This window comes from Canis aureus, chromosome X, assembly GCF_053574225.1.
Source record: "Canis aureus isolate CA01 chromosome X, VMU_Caureus_v.1.0, whole genome shotgun sequence".
NCBI lineage: Eukaryota > Metazoa > Chordata > Mammalia > Carnivora > Canidae > Canis > Canis aureus.
Genome location: NC_135649.1, coordinates 80188244 through 80211356, shown reverse-complemented (window position 1 = coordinate 80211356; position 23113 = coordinate 80188244). Strand labels below are relative to the sequence as shown.

Sequence of the window (23113 nt, the reverse complement as noted above, 5' to 3'; positions counted from 1 at the left end):
CTAGATACAGATCTTACATCTTTCCCAAAAATTACCTTAAAATGGATCATAGACCTAAATGTAAAACCCAAACTGGAAAACTTATAAAAGATGGTACAGGAGAAAAATCTAGATAACCTTGGGTTTGGTGAGGACTCTTTGGATACAACACCATGAAATAAAAATTTGAGAAGTGGGACTTTAGTAAAATTAAAAACTTCTATTTTGTGAAGGACCCTGCTAAGACAATGTAAAGACAAGCCACAGAGTGGAAAAAAAATATTTACAAAACATATCAGACAAGGACTTATTTCCTAATACACAAAGACCTTTTAAAACGAAACATGAAGAAAACAAATAATGCCATTTAAAATGGGGAAATGATCCAAAAAATATACCTCACTAAAGAAGACATAGATAAGGCAAACAAGCCTATGAATATGAAACATCATATATGTCATAAGGGGACTGAAATTTAAAACAACAAGGACATACCCCTATACATCTACTGGAGTGGCTAAAATTTTTTTATAAAACAACTAATATATACAAAATGCTGATAAGGGCATGGAGTAACAGGAACTCTCAGTCATTGCTGGAGGAAACGCAAAATGGCACAGCCTCTTTGGAAGACATTTTGGCAGTTCCTTACAAATTTAAACATAGTTTTATCACATGATACAGAAATCGCATTCCTTAGGTATCTGCCAACCCAACTGAAAACATGTCAGAATGAAATCTTGCCACCTGCAATGACGTGGATGGAGCTAGAGTATATTATGCTAAGCGAAATAAGGCAGAGAAAGACTAATACTATGTGATTTCACTCATAATGGAATTTAAGAAACAAAACATATGAACATATGGGAAGTGAGGAAACAGGAGGTGGGGGGAAACAAACCATAAGAGATTCTTAAGGATAGAGAACAAACTGAGGGTTAATGGAGGAAAGTGGGTGGGGGATGGGTTAAATAGGTGATGGCACTTAAGGAGGGCATTTGTTGTGATGAGCGCTGGGTATTGCATGTAAGTGATGAATCACTGAATTCTATTCCTGAAACCATACTGCACTGTATGTTAACTAACTAGAATTTAAATAAAAATTTAAAAATGAAAAAAAAAATGATTTCAAGCTTTAGAGTCAAAGCTGGGTTCTAGGGGCAGGAGGAAATTTTTGAAGGTGATAGATAAGTTTATGGCACTGACAGCAATAATAGCTTCAGAGGTATATACAGATCGCCAAATACATCAAGTTGTAGACATTAAATATCTATAGCTCTTTGTATGTCAATCATAACCTTCATAAAGCAGTTAAAAAAGAGAAAACTTATGTCAACACGAAAAGCTACACACAGCCTTCTGTCAAAACTGGTAAGCAATTAAGATGCCCTTCTATAGATGAATGGATGAACGAAGTGTGCTAGTCCACGCGATGGGATATTATTCAGGGATAAAAAGTAATGAGCTATCAAGCCATGAAAATACACGAAGGAAGCATTAATGCATTTTGGTAAGCAAAAGAAGCCAGCCTGGCAGGCAAGAATTCTACTGAACCACCGATGCCAAAAGAAGCCAGTCTGAAAAGGCTACGTATGACTGCCTGATTCCATCTATATGATATTCTAGAAAAGGCAAAACTTATCAGTGGATAGCAGTGGTCCAGTGTAGTGGTGGTTGGTAGCTGAGGGATGAATAGGTGAAGCACAGAGGAATTTTAGGATAATGGAACTATTTTGTTTGATACTGCAATGGTGGATACATGACTTTATGCATTTTAAAATTCCACTGAACATACAACACAAAGATTGAATGTCATTGTAAACTATGGACTTAGTGAATAAGAATGTCTTAGTATTAGTTTATTAATTACAACACATGTAGCACACTAACACAAGATCTTAGTAACAGGGAAAAGTGTGATGGTGGGGGGGCTATCATAGGAGAATCCTCTATGCTATCTGCTCAATATTTCTGTAAATTTAAAACTATTCTAAAAAAGTAAGTCTATTAATTAAAAAATATGGAGTTGTGTGTCACATTGACATAACACTCACTCCCATCCCAGAGTGTGCTGGCATGTCCCATCTCACAAGGAAGTAAACCCAAACACTTTTCACAAGGCTCTGAAAAAGAAGGGGAATGGAAGGAGAATGGAGATTTTTTTTTCCAGTGATACATTCCCAGAAATCCCATTGGTTTGGCAACATCTTTGAAGCATCAGCCTCCATTCCTACTTAGCCTGATCTAGGACTTGGCCTGACATAGTTCTCCCAGTCATAGATCTGGTCAACACTGCAGACATCCCCCTGGCTCTGCCATCTCATGCCCCTATGCCTCTCACTGTTTTGTCACAGGGCCACAGCTTATACTGTTGCTGTAACGTGTCAGGCTCTTCCTCTCCTGCCTTCATCTGCGGAAATCTTACTCATTGCTAAGACCCAGTTGAGATACCATATTCCCTAAAGCTTTACACCATTTCTCAACACAGCACCTGCCACCTTCTCTACCTCCCCTTGACATTCCAAGCTTGGGTGATAGCATCTGACACATCGCTTGGTGTTCTCCACATAACCTTTGATCATTTCTCTCTCCTCCCATTAAATCATTCATCCTCCTCCCTAGATGGAATGGACAGCAGTCAAGAACTCGTTGAAGATCAGGATGTTGAATCAAAGATTCTCACAACATACAACTGAAGGAGAAAATAAAATGAAAACTATAGAAAGCAAGAAATTTTGAGGTGGCTCACAAGAACAGGAGAGAAAAAATGAGGAGGAGACATTTCAGTATTTCCAAAACTGAAGAAATACTTCAGCTTTTGTAAAAATAAATAAATAAATAAATAAATAAATAAATAAATAAATAAATAAAAACAATAAAAACAATAAAAAAAAGAATCCCCCAGGTAAGCACCAGGGTTAATAAAATGGGATCCACACCAAAAAATACCCTAGAAAATGTACTATTTCATAATTTCTTCACTCACTTGGTCAAGTGCTTTGGTCCTCTTCATCCTGAATTTCCCTTACATCTGGAATCCACGGCATTTCTCTTTTTTCTTGCAGGCAGATCAGCTGAGGTTTAGAAATGGAAATTCCTGTAAAGAGAAAGGAAACATATAGTTGGTTAGGCTGGGAAGAAAGTACTGCCAGAGGTCAGTTCCAGCTAATGGGTAAGCAGAAACAAGACAGGAAGAAAAGAAAATATTCAAAGGGAAAGACCAAAGGAAAGGCAGAGTCTATGTGAGAATGTCTAGGTTCCTGCTATGTCTCCAGGCAAGAAGCTTATCATACTAATACTGGAACTACAAAGGACTAAACAAATATAATCAAGTGTTATAAGTGCTATCATACAAGCCAGAGACAAGATACAGACTAGCAAAAAAAGGAAATAAAATGTCCGGTAGTTCTCAAATGCTGGCCCTTGGGCTGGCTGCATTAAGACTCATGTGGAGCTTCTAAAAACAGTCTTCTGGGCCCATCAGCAGAAATTCTATTTAATAGGTCAAGAGTGTGGGCTGGGAATCTTTTTTTTTTTTAATCTTTATTTATTTATGATAGTTACAGAGAGAGAGAGAGGCAGAGACACAGGCAGAGGGAGAAGCAGGCTCCATGCACCGGGAGCCCGATGTGGGACTCGATCCTGGGTCTCCAGGATCGCGCCCTGGGCCAAAGGCAGGCGCCAAACCGCTGCGCCACCCAGGGATCCCTGGGCTGGGAATCTTTATCGGCATTCGCAAGCTCACCAGGACCACACAAAACAAAGACATCTTTCCATTTATTTGTGCTTTCTTCAAGTTTTTCATCAATGTTTTATACTTTTCAGCACACAGCTCTTTCACCTCCTTGGTTACATTTATCCGTAAGCATTTTATTGCTTTAGGTGATATTGTAAATGGGACGGTTTTCTTAATTTCTCTCTCTGATAGTTCATTGTTAGCGTATAGAAACCTACCTGATTTTTGTATATTTATTTTGTGTCCTACTACTTTACTGAATTTATTTATTATTTCTCACAGATTTTTGTCTCTTCAGATGCATAATGCAGGCTACACGGAAGACTTGACCTTCAGGGTGCAGCTGGGAAAGAGTTAGGACATTAGATGCACAATTCGGCCCTTATCAGGGAAAAACTGAGAGCTAGTTGTTTATGCCTACTCACTCTGCTGAGCCAGAGGGAATAGTCGCTGGGAGTGCCTTTGTGCCCATGTATAATTATTACTTATACAATTTTAGGAATTTTTAAAAAGCCGAGAGATTATGGGACATGATAGAGGTGTTAGCTAACACTGCAATGGCAACCATATTGCTATAAATGTATGAAATCAACATGTTGTCCACCTTAAACTTACATCATGTTATATGTCAAATATAAGTTTCAATAAACTGAAATAAATAATGTATTTTTTAAAAGCTGAGAATTTTTTAAAATTCAAAGAGAAGTAACAACTGATGTAGCACAGTAGTACAAGGGATATTAACAGACTACTATGAAAACTTAGATGCCAACAAATTGGACAGCTAAAACAAATGCATAAATTCCTAGGAACACTGTAAAGAACTCTCATCAAACCATGTCCATATTTGAGTCTTTTGTCATTTCTAATGTTCTGATGCTCTCAAAAAATAGGTTTCAGCTTCAAGGTGATTCATGAAAAGGACTTCTGAGATTTACAGATTTCTGACACCCTTTAGATCATAAAAGTAAACTGAGTAAGGATTTCCAAAACTAAACTTAATGGGAAAACTTCATTTAAACAGAACAAAAATTCATAACATGGGACTAAATGAATTAAGGAAGATGATTATAGGTTTTTATGACTCTTGTTTGAATATATTGCTGGTTCTCTAATGTTTGCTCTTCCAGATTTAGGGAAATCTTTTCCCTTAAGGTATTCATGACTTACAGATTTTCATAAAATACTTCTTTATGAACAAATTGAAGCATTTATCTTTTCTCCCTACCTGAGCCCTCCAGAATTCAGAAACTCTCAGTGAGTATTATTTCTTTCATGGCAAGTATAATTATTTAATGAGTTCAATAAAAATCTTTTCTCTGTATAACAGGACACCATTGGAAACATTGGTTATATTACCACGGCTTCGATGAAAATGTCATATTTGAGGGAGAAATGCATAAACTCAGATATGACGAGACAGTTTTAAGGAACTCAGGTTGACTTTATGAAGCCAGTAGAGTCCCTTGGAAATGTCAGCCTGATACCTTACTTACAGAGTCCCCAGCAGCCTTACCAGCCCTGCAGACTGAAGCTAGACAGCTTGAGGTAAACTTCAGAGAAATTGCCACAATAGTTCATATATAGACAATCTCTGTGCCTGTTGCTGTAGGGTCGGTCACTCAAAAGGATTACCAGAGACATTTCAACTAGAAACCAGAAAACTCCATCAGATTGCCACTACCTACTTCCACTCCATCTGAGGCTGCGTCAAGCCTGACATCTAAAATGTTCTCCCTGGCAGCACGAGGTTAATCAGGCACTGGGTTTATAGTTTGCTCCAACCATTAATACCTGTGTTTTTCTTTTGTTTCCATAAAAATGCTTCTTATTGATTACCTTATTGCTTACTAACTAAGGCAGAGTCTACATGGTGGTTGACACCATTTGCTGCACCTATCTTAACTCTTCCTTATAGATAAAATTAGGCAGCAAGTCAGTTGGCTATAAGAAGCCCTTGACTACTCTAACCCTCTTTCTAAGGTGGTTGTGACTAGTTTCCTGATCTATTCTCTTGGATACCCCCATCAATATCAGATCAATTTTAGAGGGGATAATGAGTTTAACTATACTGTTACCTTTCCTAAAAGTATACTTGGGGATAAAATTAATGATGTCATGTAGTACCAAACTATGTAGGAAAATATCCAACATCTCTGATAAGGAGCTACCTCTGATAGTTCCCCTCTATTAGCATAAGGGACCATATGTTGTATCTTGCGTCATGTCAAATCCTTCCATTCCAAAGCCCATTGTGTGTCCCCATTTAGCTTAAAGCAGTTACAGAAGATGGACTTCCACCAATGTTACATAGAAATGAAATGAATGTGAAATTATAACAGGAAAAGAAATAAGATGTCTGATTCCATGTTGCTTCTATTTCCCTTACTGCGACCTATAAGCTAAAAGCTTTTTTGCCTTGCTTTGCACATAAGCATGTTACAACTAAAATTTTCAGAAACTGCTCTTTCTGGAAAATCTACCTCACCTGAAGAGATAAGGAAGTAGCCAGAGTGGTCATCATTTAAACTCATGAAGTTTGAGGAATGATCATAACTCAGGGGAGAATTGAAATGGTTGCCCCACAGAGCTAATTAAATTAAAATGAACAAAAATTTAAAAACTTATTTTTGGACAACTCTAATCAGTTATTGTGTTTTTTTCAGACCCCGCTAACAAACCCACTAGCTATCTCTGCAAAAGCTTGGACTCAAGGTCAATTGATATGGGTCCAGCCTATGAACAAGCAAGGCTCTGCATTCCTTGCCAGGCACAAGCCTAAGTCCCCATCCAGGTTATATCAGTTTTTGGAGCATATTCGTAGTCCCTTCTCCTTATCCTAAGAAAGCCTTCTAATATCAGGGACTGAATTTTGTTTCTTTGATGTTAAGTTTCCACCCCAACGAGTCATGGGAATATACATTATGTTTGCTCAATGCATAAACTCCATCTTTCCTCATAAATAATTATGAATTTCTCTATACTTTTATTAAGATGTATGAAAAAGAGTCTTTGGATTTTCTTCTGAGTCTATTGAACATCACATTGGTTCCTTCAAATTGTACTTAGTGGAATTCTTTTACTGTCCATATCTCTTTTCATAATTTTTTTTGTCAAATGTAAATGTATGTATATTCACATCTAACATGTGGGATTTGATGGACCCAGAGCAAACAAGCCAGTCACCTTCGCACTGAGGTACATAAAATAAGGTTGATCATCAGTGCTTTCTGAGGAAAGATTATTGACCTAACGTGAGAAATGTAGGAAATTTTTAACTTTCTTTTTTTTTTGGAAATTTTCAACTTTTAATGTTTGTGGGTTCTGCTCCTGGGCTCCCAGGGAACCTCTACTTTTACCAAGGTCGGAATGACTTCACCAAATTTCAAAGCCTGGGCTCTATTTCTGCCCCCAGAACACATTGTACATCTGTTTCATTAGCAAAGAACCTAAAAGAAACATTTCAAACTAAAGAAAGGAGTAAAAACCTCCCTATGTTCCATTCCCGTAGCTCTGAAGCCTAAAAACTTGCATACACTAAAAACATAAGATAAAGTTTATAATTTTCTGGAATGTCCTTCATCATGGTGATTTGTAACACCTGATGTAACAAAAAACATATAACTCTGTATTAAACATTCCTTATCAGGCTCACTGTCTTCTTTATGCAGATTGTGTATCCCTCACTTAGACTCAAATAAAACTCTCTTCCTTTTTTTTTCTAAGATATTCTAAAGATATTTGTTCATTTGACATCAACAAGGTATATGACTGCCACTGTGCTTAACACTGCACCAAGCCATGTGGCCCCAGTCACTAGCATGTGCTGGTCCAAGCCACAACTAGCCGTGGTGGCAGCCTTGTGCCCCCAGCTGTCCCAGCACATAGCTCTCAGCCACTGCAATGCTTCAGGGAATCTGGCATAGGACTAATGGCCCAATGCAAATGTAGCTAACACCGCTGTCCTGCTCCCAAGTTCCCTGGCAGGCATGCTCCCTCAGAGCTGGCCTACCTGGGTCCCACTAACACTACAGAGAGTAAGCCCAGGCAACAACCGGCAGAGAGTCAGTTCATATGACTGCACAAAAAGGAAAAGTGACTCAGACACAACAAGACATAAACAACACACTCTCTTGATGTATCAGGTTCTGTTGAACAGGGGACACTGCACTGCAGAACACTGCAGGATCTCCTCTTCATAAAGCCATTACTTTCAAGAGAAGAAGGCATATATGACTTTTAGCTCACAGAAACAGACACAGAGAGGCAAACAATATGAGGAGACAGAGAAATATATCCCAAGTGAAACAATAGGACAAGGCCATGGACAAAGATCCAAGTGAAACAGATATAAGTAATATGTCTGATAGAGAATTTAAAGCAATGTTCATAAGGATACTCTTTGGACTTGAGAAAAGAATGGAAGACATGAGTGAAACCCCTAAGATAGAAAAAGAGAATAATACAGCAGAGATGAAGGGCACAATAAACAAAAGGCAAAACACATTTGATGGAATGAAAAACATGCTGGAAGAAGCAAAGGAACAATTTAGTGACCTAGAAGACGAGGAATGGAAAATAATTAACCTGAACATAAGCAAGAAAACAAGGGAAAGGGGGCAGAAAATTTATTTGAAGAAATAATAGCTGAAAGCTTCCCTAATCTGGGGAAGGAAACAGATGTCCAGATCTTTGAGGCACAAAGAAACCCCATCAAAATCAACAAAATCAGGTCAACTCCAAGAAATGTTGTAATTGAACTTGCAAAATACAGTAATAAAGAAAAAATACTAAAAGCAGCAAGACAAAAGAACTTAGTAATTTACGAGGGAAAACCCATACGACTAGCAGGAGATTTTTCAAAGGAAAACTGGCAAGCCAGAAGGGGTGGCATAATGTATTCAAAGTGCTGAATGGGAAAAATCTGCAACCAATGATACTCTGTCCAGCAAGGCTATCATTCAGAATAGCAGGAAAGATAGTTTCCCAGACCAAAGGAGTTAGTGACCACTAAACCAGCTCTGCAAGAAATATTAAAGGGGACTCTATTTTTTTAAAGTAATCTCTACACCCAATGCAGGGCTCAAACTCATGACTCTGAGATCAAGAGTTGCATGCCCTACTGACTGAGCCAGCCAGGCACCCCTAAAGGGGACTCTTTGGAAAGGAGAGACCAAAAGTGAAGGTATGAAGGTAGAAAACACAAAAGGAATAAGAATGACTAATCTGTAAAAAAACTAAGTGAAGCTACTCAAAAAATAAAAGGATAGGAAATACAGTAACATATACCTAAAACAAGGAGAAGAGAGAAGAAAAGAATGGGTTCAAACTTCAACAATCATCAACTTAATTGACTGCTACATGCGGAAGAGGTTATATACAAACATAATGGTTACCGCAGATCAAAAACTAATAAACAGGCAAGAATAAAGAGAAAGAAATCCAAATACATCATGAAAATCGGCAAAACATGAAAGAGACAAACACAGGAAAGGATCAGAGAAAATCTTTAGAAACCACCACAAAACAACTAATAAAATGACAATAACTACATATCTATCAATAATTACTTTCTAAATGGACTAAATGCTCCAATCAAAGACATAGGGTGGCAGTAGATTAAAAAAAAAAAAAACGAGACCCATCCATATACTCCGTATAAGAGATTCATTTAAGATCTAAAGACACTTGCAGATTAAAAGTGAGGGGATGGAGAAACATCTATTATCAAATCGATGCCAAAAGAAAACCAGAGTAGCAATACTTAAATCAGAAAAAAAAAGACTCTAAAACAAAGACTGTAATGAGAGACAAAGAAGGATAATATTTAATAATAAAGGGGACAGGGGATCCCTGGGTGGCACAGCGGTTTGGCGCCTGCCTTTGGCCCAGGGCGCGATCCTGGAGACCCGGGATCGAATCCCACATTGGGCTCCCGGTGCATGGAGCCTGCTTCTCCCTCTGCCTATGTCTCTGCCTCTCTCTCTCTGTGACTATCATAAATAAATAAAAATAAATAAATTTAAAAAAAATAATAAAGGGGACACTCACACAGGAAAATATAACTATTTTAAATATTTATGCCCCCAACATGGGAGCATCCAAATACATTAGACAGTTACTAGCAAGCATAAAGGAGTAAATTGATAGTATTACAATAATAGTAGGGGACTTTAACACCCCACTTACAAGAATTGACAGATAATCTAAACAGCAAACAAACGAGGAAGCAATGGCTTTGAACGACACACTGGACTAGATGGGTTTTTTTAAAAGATTTTATTTATTTCTTCATGAGAGACACACAGAGGGAGGTAGAGACAGATGCAGAGGGAGAAGCAGGCCCCCCACAGGGAGCCCGATGCAGGACTTGATCCCAGAACCCCAGGAACATGACCTGAGCCAAAGGCAGATGCTCAACTGCTGAACCACCCAGGCATCCCTGGACTAGATGGGTTTAACAGATATTCAGAAAATTCCATCCTAAAGCAACAGAACACACATTTTTTTTGAGTGCACATGGGACATTCTCCAGAACAGATCACATATCAGCCCACAAAACCACCCTCAACAAATTCAAGAACATCAAAATCTTACATCTTTTCTGATCATGCTATGAACTACAAATCAACCACAAGAAAAAATCTGGAAAGACCAGAAATACGTGGAAATTAAATAACATCAATGAAATGATCAGGAAATCAAAGAAGAAATAAAAAATACATGGAAAGAAATTCAAAGGAAAACACAACAGTCCAAAACCTTTGCAATGCAGCAAAAGCAGTTCTGAGAGGGAAGTTTTAGCACTATAGGCCTACTTCAAAAAGCAAGAAAAATCTCACATAAACAATCTAACCTTCTAACGAGCTAGAAAAATAAGAACAAACAAAACATAAAACCAGCAGAAGGAAGGAAGTGATAAAGATTGGAGCAGAAATAAATGATATAGAAACTAAAAAATAATAGAACAGATCAATGAAACCAGGAGCTGGTTCTTTGAAAAAAATCATAAAATTGATAAAGCTCTAGCTAGACCTATCAAGAAAAAAGAGAATGACTCAAATAAATAAGTGATGAATGAGAGAGGAGAAATCACAACCAACAGCACAAATATATAAACAATCATAAGAAATTTCCAGCGAGGAAACTGAATCAGTAATTAAAAAAAAAAAAAAACCCAAAAAACAAAACCTCTCAACAAGCAAGAGTCCATGGCCAGATGGCTTCACAGGTGAATTCTACCAAACACTTAAAGAAGAGTTAATACCAATTCTTCTCAAAAAATTCCAAGAAAGAGAAAAGGAAGGAAAACTTCCAAATTCATTCTATGAGGCAAGCATTATCCTGATATCAAAACCAAATAAAGACACCACTCACCCTGGTAAACGTTAAGTGCAAAAATCCTCAATAAAATTCTAGCAAACCAAATCCAATGATACATTAAAAGAATCATTCACCATGATCAAGTGTGATTTATTCCTGGGTTGCAAGGGTGGTTCAGTATTTGCAAATCAATCAACATGATACATCACATTAATAAAAGAAAGCATAAGAACCATATGATCATTTCAATAAATTCAGAAAAATCATTTGGCAAAGTGCATCTACTCATGATAAAAGCCCTCAACAAAGTAGGATTAGAGGGAACATACCTCAACATAATAAAGGCCATATATGAAAAACTCACAGCTAACATCATCCTCAGCGGGGAAAAGAGAGCTTTTCCTCTATGGTCAGGAATAAGACAGGGATGTCCACTCTCACCACTATTATCTAACATAGTGCTGGAAGTCCTAGCTTCAGCAATCAGACCAAAAGAAAAAAAAAAAGAAATAACAAACCATCCAAATCAGCAAGGAAGAAGCAAAACTTCCACTATTTGCAGAGGACATAATTCTCTCTCTCTCTCTCTCTCTCTCTCTCTCTCTATATATATATATATATATATATATATATATATATATATATAGTATGTATATATACATGCACAGTATGTAGTATGTATATATATATAATATGTATATATATACATATATGTATATAAAATCTGAAAGACAACCAAAATCTGCTATAACTGATAAATGATTCAGTAAAGTTGTAAGATACAAAATCAATGTACAGAAATATTTTGCATTTCTATGCACTAAAGAAGCAGCAGAAGGAGAAACTAGGAAAAACATCCCATTTCCATTACACCAAAAATAATACCTAGGAATAAACCTAACCAAAGAGGTAAATGACCTGTACTCTGAAAACTATGAAACACTGATGAAAGAGATTGACAGAAAGACATTCCATGCTCATGGATTTAACAAATATTGTTAAAATATCTATACTACCCAAGGCAATGCAATCCCATCATCCCTTGATTATCTTTTATGCTCCTTTACTGGTATACCCTTTTCTAGTATATCCCTTTCCATGTATGTTCATATTGCACATTTAAGGCTCTATTAATTTTTCTTTATGCTTGTTTTTCTCTGATTTTAGGATTGCCTGATCTCTACCAATCTCTCTTCAAGTTTACTTTCTTCTGCCAAAACAAATTTTACTCTTGAGACCCTCTTGCAAATTTTTCATTTCAGTTATTGTACTTTTCAAATCCAGAAGTTCTTCATGTGGTTTCATTTTATAAATTCTCTTTCTGGATAGTCTCTATTTTGAGACATTGTCATCATACCTTCCTTTAAGCATAGTTTCCCTTAGTTATTTGACCACACTTATTATACCTGCTTTGAGGTCTCTTTCTGCTAGATCCAATTCTGCATCCTCTCACGGGCAGTTTTTGTTGCCTGAATTTTTTTTTAACCCAGTGCATAGTACACACTTTCCTATTCCTTTCTAGGCCCTCCAATTTTTGTTGAAAACTGGAGAATTTAGGTACTATATGGTAGCAGCTCTGCTCTTCCTGGACTTGTTGTTTGCCTATTTGTGGAAAGATATGGCTGGAACATATCAGTGAAGCCTATTTCCCTACAGTGTGCAGCTTCTTTTAATATTTTTTAATGTATTTATTAATGAGAGACACAGAGGCAGAGACATAGACAGAGGGAGAAGCAGGCTCCCTGCAGGGAGCCCGATGCAGGACTCGATCCTAGGACCCCAGGATCATGACCTGAGCCAAAGGCAGATGCTCAACCACTGAGTCACCCAGGTGCCCCCAATGTGCAGCTTCTGATGTCATCACTAAAAGGGCATGGCCTTGGGCATGCATACAGTCTCCCTGACTCACCTTCTTCCCCATGGGTAACTGTTGTTGGGCCAGGATGTTTTTCACTGTCTCTTGTCCTGATAGTTTCATGAAGCTTCTGGATAGACTGCCTCTGCTGGTTTCAATTCCATCCGCTAGCCGCCATTAATTTCCAGCTGATTGCTTTCTTTTTATTGACAATGCCCTCCCTGGGCAATAAATGGATCCATATGCAGTGCCTAATAACTTTGGGACCCTTTGCAGGGGTAATCTTTCAGGTCACTCTTTGATGCCTGCTCCAACTCTAGGAGGACTCTTCTTAGGGATCTCTTTCCCTCTTTCTCTCTGTTAAACTTCCAAATGCCCTGCTGTTTGGCTTGTTACACCCACACAGCTACCAGTCCCCTCTTAAATGCTCACTATCAAGATTGCCATGCTTATCAACATTACCCTTAGGCCTGCACTTTCCCAGGATTTTGCAAATAATTCAGTCCCCTGAAGGACAGCTCCCCTTAGAGAAAGCTACAGAGGTCTCTGTAGTTATAGCCTGCCTGCCTCTCCCCTTGGGCGGCACTCCTGCTGCTCCAGAACTAGTAGTGGGGACAGTGGCTCTCTTCCCTCAGAGTAATACCCTTGCTCTACAAACCACCCTCTAGGCCGGGCTGATAGCTCTTCATCTGGTCAGCTTTACTTTCCCGATGTGGAAATTCTAACTTATAAGCCAGCTGGGGCAAGGGTGATTAGGGCCCCATAGTCTCAGCCTGTCACATCTAGAGTAGATCTTTGTCCTATGAATCAGGTCCAGGTGGGATTAAGGGAGCAGCAGATCTCCCACCTGCACTTGCCTGGAATAGAACTTCTGAAACGTGGTGCTGAGAATGATGAGAAGAAATTCTGGAGGCCTGCCTCTCTCATAGAGAAATAGTAGCTCTGGAGGGAGGGGAAGGGAGGAGAGGGAGGGAGGGGGAGGGGGAGGGCAGGAGAAGGAGCTCCACCTTCTTGGCTATAACTACCCCCACTAGAGCTTCTTCCCTCATACTGAGCCAGGGGGAGGAGGTGAAGAGAAAATTTGTGGCTCATATGCCACAGTTGCTCATTGTTCTTTTTTTCTTTTTTTTTGTCTCATTGTTCTTACCGAAATTTAGTACATTTGTGTGAATTAATGTTTCTGTTTGCTATATACTCCTTGAACAATTTCTAGACAGTTAACAATGATTGTTCACCAGTTTGATTTTTTTCCTCTGGCAAATGATCTATGGAGCTCCTCACACCATCATTCAGGAATTGGTTCTCTTTTCTACTACTTTTTAAATATTATTATTATTACATTATAACACATTACATTATTATATATGATATTCTTATTATAAACATGCATGTTTTTGAAAGAAGGCAAATAGAGTGGTTTTATATTAAGGGAAGCAAAGGATGACCTTTGCTTGCACCAGCCCTACTTATCAGGGGTAGCAATCTGCTAGTATGTTTTCATAGGTATAGGTATATCATATTATATTCAATATAAGCTCCAGCAGTAGACTCATAAAAGGAATTAAATTTTAAAAATTACCTCTCACACACTACCACTGAATATATTTCTCCTATTTCCCAAAGCCAACAAATACTTCCAACTGATGTTAAAGATCAGTCAATTGATATGCACCTGCATATAAAATTTTGTCAGCTGAGAGGTTAATTCAATCCACTATCCCCATGGAACTTTTAATACATGTCTCAGAAAGTGAGCAATCAGGCAGGAAAAAATTTAAATACAGAAAATTTGAATAAGAAAATTAATATGCTTCTTATTCAGATGAACGAGAAAATACAAAATATGTATTAGATCATAACAGAAAGCTTAATGAATGTCAAAAGGCAGACAGTCTATACTTTACAATAAAAAACTAACAACAACAGATCAATTTAATTGGGAGGAGAAGGGCTATCTGCCTGAACAGATGTAAATGCTTTGCCAAGAAAATTCTCAGGTTAAGAGAAATCTAAAGCAGCAATTACACACTAATACACCATAGGCTTCCAGTTATGGAATGAATCAGTCACGGGAATAAAAGATACAGACAGCATAGGGAATCTTGTCAATGATATTATAATAGCGTCGTGTGGTGACAAATGGAAGCTACACTTGTGGGGAGCACAGCATGATGTTTAAACTTGTAAATCACTACACTGTACACCTGAAACTAATGTAATAGCGTGTGTCAACTACACAAAAATTTTTATAAAAGTAAATAAACCACAATAAAACAGAACCAACAAATCCTGTGCGTTCATACCAAGAGTACTTAGAGTGACCTTTGCAACCTTAAGCACATTTACTACAAAGAAAGACATGAAAAAAATCATTCAATTTAGGAAGCTCGAAAAACACCAACAAAATAACTACAATGAGGAGAGAATTAAGAAACATAAAACAAAATTAAAATAGTAATCCATTCAACCAATATCTGGTTCTTTGAAAAGACAATCAAATAGAAACACATCTGGCAAATGCGATGAAAACTAAGAATGGAGAAATCATTCAACATGATCAGAAATTAGAAGGGAGATTTTGAGGATTTTTTTAAAAATTTAAGAACATTTGTGCTAATTGATACCAGCAAATTCCACTAACATAACTATTGCAATTGGCCTAAGAAAAAGAAACCTGAATACAGCAATAATCAATAAAGAGACTGAAATCAGTAAAGAAAAAAGACTCCTAAAGGTACTATAATAAATACCACAATTATAGTACAGCTGATTACGATACAGATAATTACCACATTACATAAGTCGTTTCATTGCACTACAAAATGCAAAGGCCACCTAGATTATTTTTCTAGTTTAGCATAACCCTGATGCCAAAACCTGACCAGAATAAATCTCAATTTAGAAAATGGATGCCATAGTCATTACAACAATTGGATACTGATGCAGAAATAGACTAATAGGTCAGTGTTAAAAGAATCTTCTGGGCATATATGAGAATTTAATTTACAATAAGGCTGCCACTTCTAGTCCACGGAGACATGCTACAATGAGACATTTCTAGCTATCCATTTAAAAAACTATAAACATTCTTTAAAAAAACAGGGCATTGGGTGGCTCAGTCAGTTAAGCATCCAACTCTGGATTTTGGCTCAGGTAATGATCTTTGCAACCTTCTCAGAGTTGTGAGATAGAACCCCGTGTCAAGTTCCGTGCTGGGTGTAGAGCCTGCTTAAGATTCTCTCTCCTCCTCTCTCTCCCTGTACCTCCCCATCCCCCCCTCTAAAAAAAGAAAGAGAACAGAAAAATATAAACATTCCTGTAACAAAGCATCCACACACATAGAAAAATATCCCAGTTGATTAAATGTACTTACTATGATAAAGAAAATGTTAAGAGTGTTAGAAGAAAAATTCAGGTTGTTTTTATAATATTGGGCAGGAAAGGCCTTATTGAAATAATACACAGGGGGAGGAAGCAAGATGGCGGAAGAGTAGGGTCTCCAAATCACCTGTCTCCACCAAATTACCTAGAAAACCTTCAAATTATCCTGAAAATCTATGAATTCGGCCTGAGATTTAAAGAGAGACCAGCTGGAATGCTACAGTGAGAAGAGTTCGGCTTCTATCAAGGTAGGAAGACGGGAAAAAAGAAATAAAGAAACAAAGGCCTCCAAGGGGGAGGGGCCCCGCGAGGAGCCGGGCTGAGGCCGGGGCGAGTGTCCCCAGGACAGGAGAGCCCCGTCCCGGAGAAGCAGGAGCTGCACCAACCTTCCCGGGTGGAAAGGGGCTCCCAGGGAGTTGGAGCAGGACCCAGGAGGGCGAGGATGCCCTTGGGTTCCCTGGGACAGTAACAGACACCTGCGCGCCCAGGAGAGTGCGCCGAGCTCCCTAAGGGCTGCAGCGCGCACGGCGGGACCCGGAGCAGCTGGAGGGGCTCGGGCGGCGGCTCCGCGGAGGGGGCTGCACGGCCCGGGAGCGCGAATCCAACAGCGCAGGCTCCGGAGCACAGGGCGCCGGGACACAGCCCAGGATCCGGCCTCCCCCGGGACAGACAGAGGCCGGGAGGGCCCAGGACAGCAAGGACGCTCCTGCCCCAGCTGAGCAGATCAGCGGCCCCGCCCCGGAGCCTCCAGGCCCTGCAGACGGAGAGCTCCGGAGTTCCTGTGGGGGCTGAATCCAGGTTTCCAGAGCTGGCCCCGCCACTGGGGCTGTTGCTCCTGGGGCCTCACGGGGTAAACAACCCCCACTGAGCCCTGCACCAGGCAGGGGCACAGCAGCTCCCCCAACTGCTAACACCTGAAAATCAGCACAGCAGGCCCCTCCCCCAGAACACCAGCTAGACTGACAACTTCCAGGAGAAGCCAAGGGACTTAAAGTACACAGAATCAGAAGATACTCCCCCGTGGTTCTTTTTTTTTTTGTTGTTTGTTTTTTGTTGCTGTTTTGTTTTGTTTTGTTTTGCTTTGCTTTTTGATTTGTTTCCTTCCCCCACCCTTTTTTCCTTTCTTTTTCCTTCTCTTTTTCTTTTTTTTCTTCCTTTTTTTTCTCTTTCTCTCTTCTTTCCTTCTTTCTCTCCTCTCTTTTTCTCCTTTTCCCAATACAACTTGTTTTTGGCCACTCTGCACTGAGCAAAATGACAAGAAGGAAAACCTCACCTCAAAAGAAAGAATCAGAAACAGTCCTCTCTCCCACAGAGTTACAAAATCTGGATTACAATTCAATGTCAGAAAGCCAATTCAGAAGCACTATCATGCAGCTACTGGTGGCTCTAGAAAAAAGCATAAAGGACTCAAGAGACTTCAAGACTGCAGAATTTAGATCCAATCAGACAGAAATTAAAAATCAATTGAATGAGATGCAATCCAAACTAGAAGTCCTAACGACGAGGGTTAACGAGGTGGAAGAACGAGTGAGTGACATAGAAGACAAGTTGATAGCAAAGAGGGAAACTGAGGAAAAAAGAGACAAACAAAAGACCATGAAGACAGATTAAGGGAAATAAATGACAGCCTGAGGAAGTAAAACCTACGTTTAATTGGGGTTCCCGAGGGCACCGAAAGGGACAGGGGGCCAGAATATGTATTTGAACAAATTCTAGCTGAAAACTTTCCTAATCAGGGAAGGGAAACAGGCATTCAGATCCAGGAAATAGATCCCCCCCCTAAAATCAATAAAAACCATTCAACACCTCGACATTTAATAGTGAAGCTTGCAAATTCCAAAGATAAAGAGAAGATCCTTAAAGCAGCAAGAGACAAGAAATCCCTGACTTTTATGGGGAGGAGTATTAGGGTAACAGCAGACCTCTCCACAGAGACCTACAGGCCAGAAAGGGCTGACAGGATATATTCAGGGTCCTAAATGAGAAGAACATGCAACCAAGAATACTTTATCCAGCAAGGCTCTCATTCAAAATGGAAGGAGAGATAAAGACCTTCCAAGACAGGCAGGAACTGAAAGAATATGTGACCGCCAAACCAGCTCTGCAAGAAATTTTAAGGGGGACTCTTAAAATTCCCCTTTAAGAAGAAGTTCAGTGGAACAATCCACAAAAACAAAGACTGAATAGATATCATGATGACACTAAACTCATATCTGTCAATAGTAACACTGAACGTGAACGGGCTTAATGACCCCATCAAAAGGCACAGGGTTTCAGACTGGATAAAAAAGCAGGACCCATTGATTTGCTGTCTACAAGAGATTCATTTTAGACAGAAGGACACCTACAGCCTGAAAATAAAAGGTTGGAGAATCATTTACCATTCGAATGGTCCTCAAAAGAAAGCAGGGGTGGCCATCCTTATATCAGATAAACTAAAATTTACCCCGAAGACTGTAGTGAGAGATGAAGAGGGACACTATATCATACTTAAGGGATCTATCCAACAAGAGGACTTAACAATCCTCAATATATATGCCCCGAATGTGGGAGCAGCCAAATATATAAATCAATTAATAACCAAAGTGAAGAAATACTTAGATAACAATACACTTATACTTGGTGACTTCAATCTAGCTCTTTCTACCCTCGATAGGTCTTCTAAGCACAACATCTCCAAAGAAACGAGAGCTTTAAATGATACACTGGACCAGATGGATTTCACAGATATCTACAGAACTTCACATCCAAACTCAACAGAATACACATTCTTCTCAAGTGCACATGGAACTTTCTCCAGAATAGATCACATACTGGGTCACAAATCGGGGCTGAACCGATACCAAAAGATTGGGATCGTCCCCTGCATATTCTCAGACCATAATGCCTTGAAATTAGAACTAATCACAACAAGAAGTTTGGAAGGACCTCAAACACGTGGAGGTTAAGGACCATCCTGCTAAAAGATGAAAGGGTCAACCAGAAGATTAAGGAAGAATTAAAAAGATTCATGGAAACTAATGAGAATGAAGATACAACCATTCAAAATCTTTGGGACACAGCAAAGGCAGTCCTGAGGGGGAACTACATTGCAATAAAAGCATCCATCCAAAAACTGGAAAGAACTCAAATTCAAAAGCTAACCTTACACATAAAGGAGCTAGAGAAAAAACAGCAAATAGATCCTACACCCAGCAGAAGAAGAGAGTTAATAAAGATTCGAGCAGAACTCAACGAAATCGAGACCAGAAGAACTATGGAACAGATCAACAAAACCAGGAGTTGATTCTTTGAAAGAATTAATAAGATAGATAAACCATTAGCCAGCCTTATTAAAAAGAAGAGAGAGAAGACTCAAATCAATAAAATCATGAATGAGAAAGGAGAGATCACTACCAACACCAAGGAAATACAAACAATATTAAAAACATATTATGAACAGCTATATGCCAAGAAATTAGGCAATCTAGAAGAAATGGACACATTTCTAGAAAACCACATACTACCAAAACTGGAACTGGAAGAAATAGAAAACCTGAACAGGCCAATAACCCGGGAGGAAATTGAAGCCATCATCAAAAACCTCCCAAGAGGGGATCCCTGGATGGCGCAGCGGTTTAGCACCTGCCTTTGGCCCAGGGCGTGATCCGGGAGACCCAGGATCGAGTCCCACATTGGGCTCCCGGTGCATGGGGCCTGCTTCTCCCTTTGCCTGTGTCTCTGCCTCTGTGTGTGTGTGTGTGTGTGTGTGTGTGTGTGTGTGACTATCATAAATAAATAAAAATTTTAAAAAAAAAACCTCCCAAGACACAAAAGTCCAGGGCCAGATGGCTTCCCTGGGGTATTCCATTAAAAGTTTGAAGAAGAAACCATACCTATTCTACTAAAGCTGTTTGGAAAGATAGAAAGAGATGGAGTACTTCCAAATTCGTTCTATGAGGCCAGCGTTACCTTAATTCCAAAACCAGACACAGACCCCACCAAAAAGGAAAATTATAGACCAACATCCCTGAGGACCACAGATGCAAAAATTCTCAACAAGGTACTAGCCAATAGGATCCACAATACATTAAGAAGATTATTCACCATGACCAAGTGGCATTTATCCCCGGGATGCAAGGCTGGTTCAACACTCGTAAAACAATCAAAGTGATTGATCATATCAGCTAGAGAAAAAGACAAGACATGACCCTTTCAATAGATGCAGAGATAGCATTTGACAAAATACAGCATCGATGCCTGATCAAAACTCTTCAGAGTGTAAGGATAGAGGGAACATTCCTCAGCATCTTAAAAGCCATCTCCGAAATGCCCACAGCAAATGTCATTCTCAATGGGAAACACTGGGAACCTTTCCCCTAAGATCAGGAACAAGTCAGGGATGTCCACTCTCACCACTGCTATTCAACATAGTACTAGAAGTCCTAGCCTCAGTAATCAGGCAACAAAAAGAAATAAAAGGCATTGAAATGGGCAAAGAAGAAGTCAAACTCTCCCTCTTCACAGATGACATGATATTCTACATAGAAAGCCCAAAAGACTCCACCCCAAGATTGCTAGAACTCATACAGCAATTCGGCAGTGTGGCAGGATACAAAATCAATGCCCAGAAATCAGTGGCATTTCTATACACTAGCAATGAGACTGAAGAAAGAGAAATTCAGGAGTCAATCCCATTTACAATTGCACCCAAAAGCATAAGATACCTAGGAATAAACCTAACCAAAGAGGGAAAGGATCTATACCCTAAAAACTACAGAACACTTCTGCAAGAAATTGAGGAAGACACAAAGAGATTGAAAAATATTCCATGCTCATGGATTGGCAGAATTAATATTGTGAATATGTCAATTCTTCCCAGGGCAATTTACACATGTAATGCAATCCCTATCAAAATACCATGGACTTTCTTCAGAGAGTTGGAAAAATTATCTTAAAATTTGTGTGGAATCAGAAAAGACTGCAAATAGCCAGGGTAATTTTAAAAAAGAAAACCATATCTGGGGGCATCACAATGCCAGATTTCAGGTTGTACTACAAAGCTGTGGTCATCAGGACAGTGTGGTACTGGCACAAAAACAGACACATAGATCAGTGGAACAGAATAGAGAATCCAGAAGTGGACCCTCAACTTTATGGTCAACTAATATTTGACAAAGGAGGAAAAACTATCCACTCGAAAAAACACAGTTTCTTCAATAAATGGTGCTGGGAAAATTGGACGTGCACATGCACAAGAATGAAACTAGACCATTCTCTTACATCATACACAAAGATAAACTCAAAATGGATGAAAGATCTAAATGTGAGACAAGACTCCATCAAAATCCTAGAGAAGAACACAGGCAACACACTTTTTGAACTTGGCCACTGCAACTTCTTGCAAGATACATCCATGAAGGCAAGAAAAACAAAATCAGAAATGATTATTGGGACTTCATCAAGATAAAAAGCTTCTGCACAGCCAAAGAAACAGTCAACAAAACTAAAAGACAACCTACAGAATGGGAGAAAATATTTGCAAATGACCTATCAGATAAAGGGCTAGTATCCAAGATCTATAAAGAACTTATTAAACTCAACACCAAAGAAACCATCGAATCATGAAATGGGCAAAAGACATGAACAGAAGTTTCACAGAGGAAGAGATGGACATGACCCACAAGCACATGAGAAAATGCTCCACATCACTTGCCATCAGGAAATACAAATCAAAACCACAATGAGAGTTACCACCTCACACCCATGAGAATGGTGAAAATAAACAAGACAGGAAAGAACAAATGTTTGAAAGGATGTGGAGAAAGGGAAACCCTCTTGCAGTGTTGGTGGGAATGTGAACGGGTACAGCCACTCTGGAAAACTGTGTGGAGGTTCCTCAAAGAGTTAAAAATAGATCTGCCCTTCGACCCAGCAATTGCACTGCTGGAGTTACCCCAAAGATACAGATGCAGTGGAACGTGGAGACACCTGCACCCCAATGTTCATAGCAGCAATGTCCACAATAGCCAAACTGTGGAAGGAGCCTTGGTGTCCATCGAAAGATGAATGGGTAAAGGAGATGTGGTCTATGTATACAATGGAATATTCCTCAGCCATTATAAATGACAAATTCCCACCATTTGCTTCAACATGGATGGACCTGGAGGGTATTATGCTGAGTGAAGTAAGTCAGTCGGAAAAGGACAAACATTATATGGTCTCATTCATTTGGGGAATATAAAAATTAGTGAAAGCGAATAAAGGGAAAGGAGACAAAATGAATGAAAATATCAGTGAGGGTGACAAAACATGAGAGACACCTAACTCTGGGAAATGAACCATGGGTAGTGGAAGGGGAGGTGGGTGGGGGGTTGGAATGACTGGGTGATGGGCACCGAGGGGGGCACTTGGTGGGATGAGCACTGGGTGTTATGCTAAATGTTGGCAAATTGAACTCTAATAAAAAAATTTTTTTAAAGAAAATAAAATAAATATATATACATATATAAGTATATACATATACATATATACATTTATAAGTGTATATATACATATATAAGTACGTATATGTATATATGTATATGTATATATAATGGAATATTACTCAGATGTCAAAAACAATGAAATCTTTTCATTTTTGACAATGTGGATGGAACTAGAGGGTATTATGGTAAGCGAAATAGGTCAGTCAGAGAAAGACAAATACCATATGATTTGACTCATATATGGAATTTAAGAAACAAAACAGATGAATATAGGAGAAGGGAAGGAAAAATAGAATAAGATTAAAACAGAGAGGGAAAAAAAACAGGGAGGCAAACCATAAGAGACACTTAAGTATAGGAAACAAACTGAGG

The 23113-nt window shown here is 39.0% G+C and overlaps 2 long non-coding RNA genes across 7 annotated transcripts in view; one reads left to right on the top strand and one right to left on the bottom strand.

The window, feature by feature from the left end:
• Positions 1 to 4441, top strand: part of LOC144307886 (uncharacterized) — a 44548-nt gene extending 40107 nt beyond the window's left edge. Inside the window, exon 3 of the long non-coding RNA XR_013374564.1 lies at positions 2602 to 4441. This is a non-coding gene — a long non-coding RNA (uncharacterized LOC144307886). The remainder of the gene's footprint in view (positions 1 to 2601) is intronic.
• The window catches only part of LOC144307885 (uncharacterized), a 70701-nt gene that overhangs the window by 39348 nt on the left and 8240 nt on the right, over positions 1 to 23113 (bottom strand). For all 6 annotated transcript variants that reach the window (XR_013374563.1, XR_013374562.1, XR_013374559.1 and 3 more), the window contains one exon: positions 2966 to 3076. This is a non-coding gene — a long non-coding RNA (uncharacterized LOC144307885). The remainder of the gene's footprint in view (positions 1 to 2965; positions 3077 to 23113) is intronic.